Source organism: Bufo bufo, chromosome 3 (assembly GCF_905171765.1).
Source record: "Bufo bufo chromosome 3, aBufBuf1.1, whole genome shotgun sequence".
In the NCBI taxonomy this organism is placed as follows: domain Eukaryota; kingdom Metazoa; phylum Chordata; class Amphibia; order Anura; family Bufonidae; genus Bufo; species Bufo bufo.
In genome coordinates this window covers 170,985,926-170,999,262 of record NC_053391.1, presented here as the reverse complement: position 1 = coordinate 170,999,262, position 13,337 = coordinate 170,985,926, and the positions used below count along the sequence as shown (strand labels likewise).

The window sequence follows — 13,337 nt, the reverse complement described above, 5'->3', positions numbered from 1 at the left end:
TCTTAACTGCTAATAGGACTATGTAGACTCCCTTGATTGCTACTATTTCTGAGAATTCAGCCTCCTGGTTTATGGGAATATAGTGGAAAATTGTTAGGTAATTGGACAAATCTCCACATCCCAAACCTCTTTTACATAAGTACGAGCATTTTGCCATAGAAGTTGGGGCATTCCCACAGACCATGAAGTAAACCAGCTTCTTGTAAGTAACATTTGGGGCACCATCTAAGGTAATATGAAGGAACATCTATAGGCAAATAAAAAGCATATGTTGTCTTGTGCATTATAAAACTTTGCATTTCTCCCCAGTTTTCACTGCTGATTGCCATTCTAATCTTTGCACAGTTTTTAAAGAGTGATTCAGTAGTTTAAAATGCTTTATAATAAAACTTCAACTTATCACCACTTATATGTAATCTGAGGAATTAACCCAAAACTGGGACCCGCACCTACGAGAACGAAGCTGGGGAATGAATGGAGGGCGCACAGCGCATGCACCACCAAAAATAGCCCAGCGCTGGCTTAGCTATTTCCGTCTTCCCCATGGAAAAGAATGGGAGCAGGGGCTGTGTGTGCGCTTCTATTCACTTGTATGGGAGCAGCGGGGAGCAGCGTTTGGTGGTGGACGGACCCTGGGAATCCCAGGGTCCTCCAGCCACAGCTCTCCTCGCTCCGTTCTCATTGTAGGTGCGGGTCTCAGAGGTGGGACCTGAACTTATCAGACAATGGGGGCATATCTTAGCGATATGCCACCATTATATGTGATGGGAATACCCCCTTAAGTATGAAGCATTAATCAACTCTACAGAAAACAAGATTCTGGAAAAATAAAGTATTGGTGGATTACAGGAACCATATGCTGAGGGTCATTGAAGACGGAGATGATCCAGCAATGGTGTGGAAGACAGATATATGGCATACATATAGATAATGGACAGAAATGGAGCAATACTGAACTGACCTTATCTGAATGTAGGTCAACAAATAAGTCTGAACAATACAATAGAATAACAATAAATAAATCTTAAACATAACAAAATAGACTGTGGAATACAAGTACCAGACAAAAAAAACACAGTAGATTAGAACAGGATAGAATAATTGAACTACTGTACAGATCCCAGAATACAGAACAAAGTACAAATATCTGTAAGGAAATGCACCTAGCAAAAGCTATACTCAACAACTAGAATAGAGCAAGGCTTTGATATATAACAAATGAGCAATCAAAACTGTACCCTAATCAACCAGCCAAAACTAGGTACCAAACCCAGTGTCATATGCCAGACAGTTGCACATGAATTGTCTAAAGTTGGAAACTATGCTCATATGAAAAAAGAGAGAGACCTCTGTAGCGCAAAAACATTAGGACATTGATCTGAAAAAAATATTCCAATTGAATAAAACCTCTTTTAAATAAATTCACATATACTATATATATAAAACTTAAAAGATATTTCCAAGTTATTTAAGTAATATTTAATATGGCTAAAAACGGCTAATAAACCAAATTGTAATATACAGTTGCCAGTTGTGCAATCTGCCAATCTTTGCTGATAAACACCAACCATATAAAGTCTATGAGATGTCCACAGGATGTCACTTAAAAGCTAATTGCCACTATATGACGTAATATCAGTGTGGATGCTATATCATAGTGGGAAGCCTCGATAGATAGAGCAACTCTAGTAATTCTTGATTTTAGAACTACTGCTTATTTTTAGGTTCTGGAACAGGGACAGGATGTTCTCCATCACTATAAGGGTCCGTGTGGGTCCGTGTGTGTCTTGCGGATCCACCGATCCGCGAATAACTGACACCGGCAATGTGCATTCCGCATTTGGTGGACCGCACATCGCCGGCACTTAATAGAAAATGCCTAATCTTGTCGACAATTGCGGACAAGAATAGGACATGTTCTATTTTTTTGGGGACCGGAATTGCGGACCCGGAAGTGCGGGTCCGCATTTCCGGATCCGGGCAGTACATCGTGCGACCCCATAGAAATGAATGGGTCCGCAATTCCGTTCCACAAAATGCGGAACAGAATTGCGGATGTGTGAATGGACCCTAACAATTTTTTTTCACCACTTGATGTTATCAATGGTTTTCATGGTGATGTTTAGTACCTTGTGTGCCATACTACACTAATACTATATCCTAAAAATATCTAATTAGACGTATATTTACTCAATTACCACCTATTGTAGTCCACTAGCTGCTGAAGAGTATGTCTCTCTCTGCATCTAATAATGTGCTTCCTCACTGCTGAGCCTCTCACATTAGTTCCCAAAGCTGAATCTGAACTACGGGTCATAAACTGAGACAACAAGCTATAAAGTTTGCATTATGGCCAAGCGGTGAGTGGCAATGCAACAAACTTATGATTATATTTTCAGGATTTTTATTTTGCATTGAATACTTTCAGTTGGATTCACTTTTTGTGTATCACAATACCCTTTTAAAGGCTATGTACAGTTTGGATGTTTTTTTTTTTTTATTGCATTTTACTCATTTTAGGATATTATTTTTGGTTTTACTATTGAAAATATTGAGCAGTTCTGTCACAAAGAGTTAACTGTCTAGCTGTGTGAATGGTGTTTTCACTTTCTGCTGGTCACCTAATAAACCTTATCTTTACATTACTAAAGGGTCATAAACACTTATTTAAGCAACTTTCTTGAGGATTGAGCTATAATGAGTATTTATTTATAAAGTCAGAGATCAGAGCCCATCAGATTAGTGGGCTGACGTGGGCAGAGAGAAAATTCAGATCCTGCTACTAGAGAATGTCATCCCTCTACAGAGAAAATAGCTCCAAATTTTTAATAAAAATCAATTGAAAAAATTATTTTAGCTTAAAATGAATACCATTTAATAATAATAATAATAATACCTCCAACTGAGTACATTGCCTTTAAGGTAGATGTGCTCTTCATTATGTACAATAAACATAGATACCCATTACTTGATCCTCATCCAATATGTGCACAAAGAAACCTCCATTCTTTCTAGCTGAATAGGTGAGATTTAGTTAAAACTTGTGAAAAGGGAAAGTGGATGAGTTGCCCATAACAAACAATCAGTTAGTTTTTTTCATCTTTATTTGAGAGCTGGAATCTGATTGGTCATTATGGACATCTTCTACATTAAAAGGAGATTTAGTATGGACCTATTCAGTCGCATAACCTGAGCTGTGTAGTGGCACAATGTAGCTGTCAAATTACACAGATCTTGTTTCATTTGAGGATACCTTTGTTGAATTACATGTAGGATATCTTTACTTGTTATCCAAACTGTAATTTTAAAGTTAGACCTGAGATTGAGAAATTACATGCCTGCCGAGAGGGCTGCTGTTTTCAGGTGATGTACATCTGTTATTTTCAGTGGAGCTTTGCTTCCTTAATACTGCTGTTACTTCTGTATCCTATATTGGCAGGTACTAATTTTTATGTCTATGAGACGCAACTTGACTGCTCTTCAACCTTTAACAATGCTATCAGTGTATATTATTTTCATATCTACTTTTCTCTGGAATGTTTTGCCAGCACATAGCTTTTCGTGTCCCTATGATAAAGGACCTGATCCATCATTGTGTTCATGATAATATATTTAATTGATTTATACATTTAACTTTACATGTATTTCTGAATCTAATACATTTATTTCTTGAATGAAAGTAAAAAGACATAGCATTCCATAGTGCACACTGTATGGATAATGTGATGAGACAAATAGCAGGTGATCTACTAACCTTCTAAAACTGTGCAGTGCAAGCTCAATATAGCTGTGGGCTCCATACAGAATTTAAGTATTGGATTCACTGTAATCCAGATCAGTACCAGAATATGTAAGGTAATCAGGAAAAAAATTCCTCCTCTAAAACCTAGGTGCGTCTTATGGCCTGGTGCATCTTATATGGCAGTAAATATGGTATTACCATTGTAAATTGGCACTAGTCCTGTTTATTGTTTTGTGGAATTTAGGAAATTTAATTGTACCTGTCTTGAAATTACATAAAAAAACACTAGTGATTTGGCTAGTACTGTTTAATAAAATGGAAATGTGAAAAATGAAATACCCAGGCCTTTTCCTACCAGAGTCAGAATGTGGGTAGCAGCAGTAGCAGCACTAGCCATCTGGTAAGTAGTAGTAGTAGGCTATAGTTTTCCCTTGCTACTGAACAGCTCAACATTATTATTGAGAACAAAGAGGATGAGATTGTGGACTGGATGGCTCACTTCCCTGAGTATGATCCAAAGTCTTGGAGCTAAGGGTCACAGCATTGATCCTGCTCCTCCTACTTGAAACCCCAGGGAAAAGTTTCAGTTGCATCCTCTCTGTCTTCACTTTCCCTTCCTAGTGTGGTGCCTTTTTTTTCCTAAGGAGAGGCAACAAAACTCAACCATGCACTATGAAAGATACTCAGACGAGTCTCCCTGTTAAATTGTGTGAGAACAGTCAGTGCTTAAACTGCCATGAGGAGGAGTTTTGGGAGAGACAGGAGACCTCATACATAGCTGTATTTTTGCTGTTGTTGGTGCTTGCAGTGGCACCTGTAGTGGGCAGTGGTAGCAACAGTGGAACTTGGAGCATATATAAAGTGTAGAAAATCATAAGAGGCGTCAAGGAGCCCACAAAAGCATATTACAGTCAGGTAAAAGTGGAGGTAAGGGTGAGGACTGTTATGATAATCAGGTTTTGGACAGGACCTGTGAGGTAACATGAGAGGAAAATGGTGGTGGCAGCAATAAAGAGCATAGGCAATGTATGGCCACAAACTCCCAAAAAAACTGTCAAGGCCAGATTTGTGTCTATTATGGTCAGCTCGGGAAGTAGTAATGCTGCTGATACTGTGGGCACAGGCTCTAAACATGTCATACCCACAATAAAAATTAGCCATGGGTGGTCAAACACAAACAAAGGCACCATGGCTCTACTGAACCACATGAGGTGATCACTGTGGGAAAACAGAAGTGGCCACCAGCCAACACAAGAATGTTTTCCTTCTACCGTTATTCTTTGCAGCAGCCAGGCCGCACTCATATACAGTACTGTGTCCTTGTGGTCATCATCATCATTTACTGGTTATCCTGTTCACACTATTCTTCCTCCTGCTCCTATTCCCCTCCAACATTAGCCATAGAAAAATGAATGTGTCCAAGAAACAACTCTGCACACTCAACATTCCACTGGTCCACAACCTTGACTCACACCTGACCAAGTTGCTGGTGGTACAGACACTGCCAAACCACTTATTGGATTCTGATGTCTTTAAGGAGTTGATGGCATGCGTTCATCCTCACTAGAAGACATTTAGCCAACATATTTTTTCTCTCAAAAAGCCATCTCTACCTTGCACTGTCACATGGCAGAGAACATGGGCCACTTCTTGCATTTCTCATTTTGTGGCAAGGTGTGCGCCACGGTGGACACCTGGAGAATCTGTTATGGGCAGGGACAGTACAGGTCTTTCATGCCCCCCATGGTCATTGTTTTTGATATTGAAGTTTCACTGCAGCAAGAAGGCCAGGACCTTTTGACACCTCCAAGTTTGTCTGGTTTCCACACCAGCTGCTTATATGCCTACTAAACCTTCTCCTCCTGTCTTCAAAAGCAGCAGGGCACAATGTCACTCCCACTTCCCTCCTTCCTGTCATATGTGTAAAGTAAGTGCTGCTATGTGGTGTTAGACCTGATCATCCTGAGCAAGAGTAGCCACACAGCTGATCACTTGCATAAAGTGCATCAAGCAGCAAACATCCCGCTGGCTGTCTTCCTACCAAATCAAACTGGGCAATGTGTTCAGCGTTAATGGGCAGAAAATCATGGCTGCACTGCATTTGGTGCATATGGCAAGAAACACCCTCCTGGAATTGCAGTGGCATAAAAGTCTTCCATTTCACTGCTGATGCAGATGCTAGATCATCTGTACAAGCAGCCTAAAGCAGACTAAATCAACCTAAAGCATGGTTTGCTTTGAGGTCAGGTAGTGGCAGCTCATGAGAGACCCCTGTTGCATATTAAAGCCACAGAATTTGTTAGTAGGGACAAATGATATTTGGCACAACAGAAGAACAGCTTTCATATTTTACTGACTGCTTTGTAGCTGTTAGGAACCCTCATGGAGAAAATCCCATGGAGGATAAGGATGAGAAGCTGCCACTGGAGGAGGTGGAGTCAGTGGTAGAGGCGCAAGAAGAGGATGATAATGACACCAGCTAAAATGACCAATCATCTCATTGAGGGGGTGGAGCAGCAAAAACTAGGTTCTTGGGCACACTAGCCATAATGTCAAGCCATTTTTTCACTTGTTTATATACTAACAGTTATTGACAGACAAATTAGAAAACAGAAGACTTAGCACCTTAACACCCAGGTTCAGTCGTACCTGGACTCTGGCCTTTTTCCAGCACATACCATGTTCCTTGACCCCATGGACTTCTGTGTAGGTAGACTGGAACACTGACCGAACTGGCCCAGTATGATCTCTCTCTGTTCTCTCTTGCCCGGCCTCCAGTGTCATCTCAGAGAGGGTTTTCAGTGAGGCAGGGGTCATTGTGACACCCAAATGGACGAAGAGTTCCTCCACAAGTGAACAAAAAATCACTGCCATTTCTTGCTGCTAATCCCCTACTGGCACTTTGATTACCCCTACTGCCACTACCATTATTGCTACACAGTTACCACTACAACTACTACTGCTCCTAAACAGTGGCACATGCATCTACTGTTCTATGCTGTGTTGCTACTGCTGACGCTACTTTTGAGGACACATGCCACTATTGACCTATCCTTTCCACACTGTACTGCTGCTGCCAATTAAAATGGCTTGTTCAGAGAAAGACATTCTTTCTTCTGACAAATAATGCTTGTGCATATATAAATACGAGCAGGCATTCCACCCCCAATAAGCCATAATTTTTGGATGCTTGTGCAAAACATAACTTTTTTTTAATTTTATGTTCACATGTTTTGCAAAAAAAAGTTTGTACTTTCTAATGACACCATTTATTGTTGCATACAATACAGTGGGAAGCTGGGAAAAAAATTGAAAACTGGTGGAATTGAAAAAAAAACAAAAAAAACAATTCCGCCAAAGTATTTTGAGTTTTGTTTTTACGGTGCTCCCTGTGCAATAAAACTGATCCATGCCATTTATAATCTGTACAATTATGCAATATAATTTTTTTCATTTAATCTCCATACCCCCCATAATTTTTCATATTTTAATTGTACTGACAATTTTGGATGCAGCAATGTTTTTTTATTGTGTATTTATTTTTATTCTGGAAAAATGTGCATTTATTTTTATTCTGGAAAAATAGATTTGACTTTTTATATTGTATTGTTAATATATATTTTTTTTACTTTTCTATTTTAATATTTTTAAGGACCCAAAGGGCATAACAAAATAGTCTTCCAATTGCCATTTCTATTTAGCAATGAAACTCAATTCATTGGTAAATATAAAATTCTGCATATTCCAATGTATGCCTCCCCAGCAGGCCTAGATAGATGTATACCTGTGAAAGGCCTGATAGTCTTCAGCAGGCTCAGGCCTTTCACAATAAATGAAAGTTCCCCCCGATCGCCATGTAAATGAGATGTTCCAGACCCTGAAGCCCAACGCTTTTGGGTTTTTAGCTATCAGATGCTGTGGTTACATTTCACCTTGGCATCTGAGGGGTAAAATGTCTGTGACTGGCATTATAGCTGATTGCAGACATTAGCCACGAGTGTCTGTTGTTTAAAATAGTATTCTGTTTACACTTTTGACACCTGCATAACAAGCCTTTTTTTTCTGACATTAGCATGTGTATTTGTATAAGCAGGGGAATGGATGTGTCCAGTTGAGGCATAATTTTTGGACACTTAGTCCCAACAAGCCACTGAATGTTTTTCTAATAAACTGTGTGTAAAAAAAAAAAAAAAGACCATCTTTCCCCAATAATAGACACTTTTAGGAAGCTTTGTAATATGAAAAAGCATAACATCATGTACACTGCGTGCAGAATTATTAGGCAAATGAGTATTTTGACCACATCATCCTCTTTATGCATGTTGTCTTACTCCAAGCTGTATAGGCTCGAAAGCCTACTACCAATTAAGCATATTAGGTGATGTGCATCTCTGTAATGAGAAGGGGTGTGGTCTAATGACATCAACACCCTATATTAGGTGTGCATAATTATTAGGCAACTTCCTTTCCTTTGGCAAAATGGGTCAAAAGAAGGACTTGACAGGCTCAGAAAAGTCAAAAATAGTGAGATATCTTGCAGAGGGATGCAGCACTCTTAAAATTGCAAAGCTTCTGAAGCGTGATCATCGAACAATCAAGCGTTTCATTCAAAATAGTCAACAGGGTCGCAAGAAGCGTGTGGAAAAACCAAGGCGCAAAATAACTGTCCATGAACTGAGAAAAGTCAAGCGTGCAGCTGCCAAGATGCCACTTGCCACCAGTTTGGCCATATTTCAGAGCTGCAACATCACTGGAGTGCCCAAAAGCACAAGGTGTGCCATACTCAGAGACATGGCCAAGGTAGGAAAGGCTGAAAGACGACCACCACTGAACAAGACACACAAGCTGAAACGTCAAGACTGGGCCAAGAAATATCTCAAGACTGATTTTTCTAAGGTTTTATGGACTGATGAAATGAGAGTGAGTCTTGATGGGCCAGATGGATGGGCCCGTGGCTGGATTGGTAAAGGGCAGAGAGCTCCAGTCCGACTCAGACGCCAGCAAGGTGGAGGTGGAGTACTGGTTTGGGCTGGTATCATCAAAGATGAGCTTGTGGGGCCTTTTCGGGTTGAGGATGGAGTCAAGCTCAACTCCCAGTCCTACTGTCAGTTTCTGGAAGACACCTTCTTCAAGCAGTGGTACAGGAAGAAGTCTGCATCTTTCAAGAAAAACATGATTTTCATGCAGGACAATGCTCCATCACACGCGTCCAAGTACTCCACAGCGTGGCTGGCAAGAAAGGGTATAAAAGAAGAAAATCTAATGACATGGCCTCCTTGTTCACCTGATCTGAACCCCATTGAGAACCTGTGGTGCATCATCAAATGTGAGATTTACAAAGAGGGAAAACAGTACACCTCTCTGAACAGTGTCTGGGAGGCTGTGGTTGCTGCTGCACGCAATGTTGATGGTGAACAGATCAAAACACTGACAGAATCCATGGATGGCAGGCTTTTGAGTGTCCTTGCAAAGAAAGGTGGCTATATTGGTCACTGATTTGTTTTTGTTTTGTTTTTGAATGTCAGAAATGTATATTTGTGAATGTTGAGATGTTATATTGGTTTCACTGGTAAAAATAAATAATTGAAATGGGTATATATTTGTTTTTTGTTAAGTTGCCTAATAATTATGCACAGTAATAGTCACCTGCACACACAGATATCCCCCTAAAATAGCTAAAACTAAAAACAAACTAAAAACTACTTCCAAAAATATTCAGCTTTGATATTAATGAGTTTTTTGGGTTCATTGAGAACATGGTTGTTGTTCAATAATAAAATTAATCCTCAAAAATACAACTTGCCTAATAATTCTGCACTCCCTGTATTTGCACCATGCATTTACACATAGCTATATCTGTCAGAGTCACTATGAAATTATTTGCTATTGCTGTAAAGGAAGGGGATGGGGGAGCCAAAATGTGTAAAAAAATAATAATAAAATAAAAATTAACAAAAATGACCTAATTTCATAAAAAAAAAAAATCCTAGGAGAATAGATGGTGTCATACACCAATTTTCAGGGCAGTTGTGACAAATCAATTCAGGTCTGAACTGAACTTCTCTGAATAAGACATGAAGCAAATCTCAAGACATTCACATATCTCTAATATACAGTAGATACATGAACGAAAGTAGAAAAGTTAAACCCGATCTATTAATCAGACCTCCAAATTTTGATTTCCTGATTACCTTTTATATTTATTTAACTTTATCATCTTTTATGTATTCTATAAATCTATATTCGTGAACTAAAATCATATTTTAATATATATACATATTACAAATTATAGTCATATTCTGCCAACCCAGCTTTCTTAAATGTAAAAGTAACACATATTTGGCTTTAGAAAATTCCATGCAGGATATTCTATTAATTATAAAATGTATTGGGAATTGCATGAATTTCAAGTACATACCAAACAGAGTGCATAAAGTTTTCATGACAAGGCTACCACACAAGTGTCTAAAATACACAATAATTAGGACCCAAAAGAATTGACAGGCATTTTTTATGCATCACTGGAATATTGCACAATGTGCATTTATTAATGTGAATAATATTACATTGTGAATTGATTTCAATATTCAGTGTTCAGCGCAATTGTTATGATTTATAGATTTCCAATAGTTCAGCATGCCATCTGTATGCTCATGTTGCCCTTTCTTTAAAAAAAAAAGCCACTAAAAAGCACAATGCACATTGTAGATATTGTTTATTATGCTGTAAAGAATATTATTGTAACACTGATATTAATAGTAGTAATTGTATTACCTTTAATTTGGGTCTTCATGGATTATGCTTCCCCTCTCTTATGCTTAAATAATAAAGTGTATCTTAATACTCTATTCACAAAATGGCAGATTTACAAATCCTGTCTAAAAGGTAGACAGTGTAAATTTAGGAAGTCTAAAGATCTGCCAGAATTATTAACCCCCTTAGTGAGCTGCCTGTTTTGAGCCCTAATGACCAGACAATTCATTGTCGCCTTGCCAAGAGCTATAACTTTTAATTTTATTTCTATGTAGCCATATTAGTTTTTTTTTTTTTTTTTTTACGGGACAAGTTGTAGTTTTTATTGGTGTCATTTTGGGGCATGACAAATTACTGATTAACTTTTATTAACTCAGTTTAGGAAGTGGGTGGAAAAAAAACAGCAATGCTGCCACTTAGTTCTTACTTTATTAATTTTGCTGCATTTATTTTTCAGCATAAATATCAAAATAATTTGAATCTCTAGGTCAGTACGATTATAGAGATACCAAATACATAGTGTTTTTTGTTTAAATATGTTTGCACAATAAAAACCCTTTTTTAATAAAAGTAGAAAATGCTTTTTTAATGCCGCATCCCTAGACCCATAAGTGTTTTAGTTTTCTTTCTACAGAGTTGTGCTCAGCCTTTTTTATCACTTTTTATTCTGTTCTTTGGTGGACAATAGACAAAAAGCATCAATACTTGCATTGTTTTTAATGCGTTCACTACTCACCATAAATTGCATAGTGGGGGTCATTACGGATACAGTAAGATGTATTTTTTAATTTAATAAGGGGACTATAATAGGCTGTGATAGGCAACCTTTTGATCACTTCAAAATACTTCACATTATTCCTGTAGTGCATTGTATTTTAATGTCTGTGCTATACTGACATTCACTAGCAGGCTGTTAATATTGTTATTGTTGCCTATGGCAGACAGAGGGAGTATGCTCCCTCTGTAACCGCTTACATGCCACAGGCACTATTGCTTACGGCATGTAAGGGGTTAAACAATTAGAATCGGTCCATTAAAGCAGAAGTGTGGCTGTTATGTTATAGCTATGCCCAGCTTTCCACTGCACAGGAGACCCATGTAAGGCTTAGACCGGGCCACCGTCAAAAGGCCTATCCTAAGGCCCTTTAGTGACTACCGTAAAAAGGCATAACAGTGGTCACTAAGGGTTAAAATGGTTCATGCTGTATGATAAATTTATATATCACCCATATAACTTTGTACCACCAAGGGGCTAACTTTCTTTACAACAGAATTTTTATATTTTTTAAGCCAATCCCCTTCCCTTTTAAGCCACACCTTTTTCAGTAAGTCAGGCCCCATCTGTAGATGAGGCGCTGGAGATTTTTTATTTTTTTTTACTTACTTGCTTCTTAAATATGTCTAAAATGAGATGTTTCAAATTGCACCAAAAATACATCAAATATAGGCCAGTAAGCTGAGTCTTTTATCATATGAAACATTGTACATTGTAGTGACCATTTGTAGTTTCAGTGAAAAATAAGAAAACATGATTGTTTATTTGTCGCCCACAATTTTCTCCAAACAAGTTTCAAGTGATGCTTTTCTAAATACTAGTCAATTACAAATTTTTTGAGGGAATACAGTGAGCAATTTGTGTGTGTGCCACTCTAAGTCCTAGTTCACACTTCAGTTATTTGGTCAGTGATTTCCATCAGTTATTGTGAGCCAAAACCAGAAGTGGAGCCTGAACAGAGATAGGGTATGAGGGAAAGATTTGCTATTTTGTAGTCTTGACCTGCACCTAGTTTTGGCTAATAATTCAGTGATGAAAACCACAGACCAAATCACTGAAGTGTGAACTAGGCCTAAAGTAACACTACAGGACAGATTACACTATGAAATACCCTATACACTATGATATACCTAAAGAACTCTAAAGATAGAAATGATGCACCCCCTCTTCAGGAAAAATAACGTGGCCTACATGGAAGGAAATGCTCAAAAACCCCAAACACTGTAGCGTGTTTATAACCGGGGGAGCAATTCCGTCACATGTGATCCGTTGCTAACGGTAATCCCCAGCAAAAATGCATACAATGGAGAATTGCGGCAGCGGACCACATGCACCACAATGGCATCCTACAAAAGATGGGATAATGTGTGGATGCAAATATAAAAATACGTAAATCACTGTGAAAGGTTCACCACAATGATATGCAATTGACAACACTGGCTAATCACTCAAGCTGATGTTAAGAACTGAGACTTTAGCCAATGTATTCCAGTCAGGAACACATTGGAGCCTTTTTGCACCACCGTAAAGGTATCTCAGCGTGGCATGGGTTCCTGCCACTAAACTACCTACAGTGTGTGAACACAGCCTGAGAGGTGCTAAGATACAACTTACAGCCAAGCTCACACATACCTCCATAGTGAGATAACTAAGGCAGTGGGAGAGATGATAGGGCTGCAAGCCCCACCTATAACAGGTCATGTGACACAAGCTACCAGGCGCAACAGAATGCTACCAGCAGTACGCAATGGCACATTCTAAACATATCAAGAAAAATAACTGAAATAAAGTGGCCTACATGGGAGGAAATGTTCAAAAACCCCAAACACTGTAGTGTGTTTATAACTGGGGGAGCAATTCCTCCGCATGTGATCCGTTGCTAACAGTAATCCCCATCAAAAATGCATACAATGGAGGATGTCGGCAGCGGACCACATGCACCACATTGGCATCCTACACAGAATGGGATAATGTGTGGATGCAAATATAAGAATACATAGCCTGTGTCACATGACCTGTTATAGGTGGGGCTTGCAGCCTTATCATCTCTCCCACTGCCTTAGTGAT

At 38.8% G+C, this 13,337-nt stretch overlaps 1 protein-coding gene across 2 annotated transcripts in view; it reads left to right on the top strand.

Annotated features, from left to right (window-relative positions):
- The window catches only part of PNPLA4 (patatin like phospholipase domain containing 4), a 119,865-nt gene that overhangs the window by 89,041 nt on the left and 17,487 nt on the right, over positions 1-13,337 (top strand). The gene's annotated exons all lie outside the window — the stretch shown is intronic.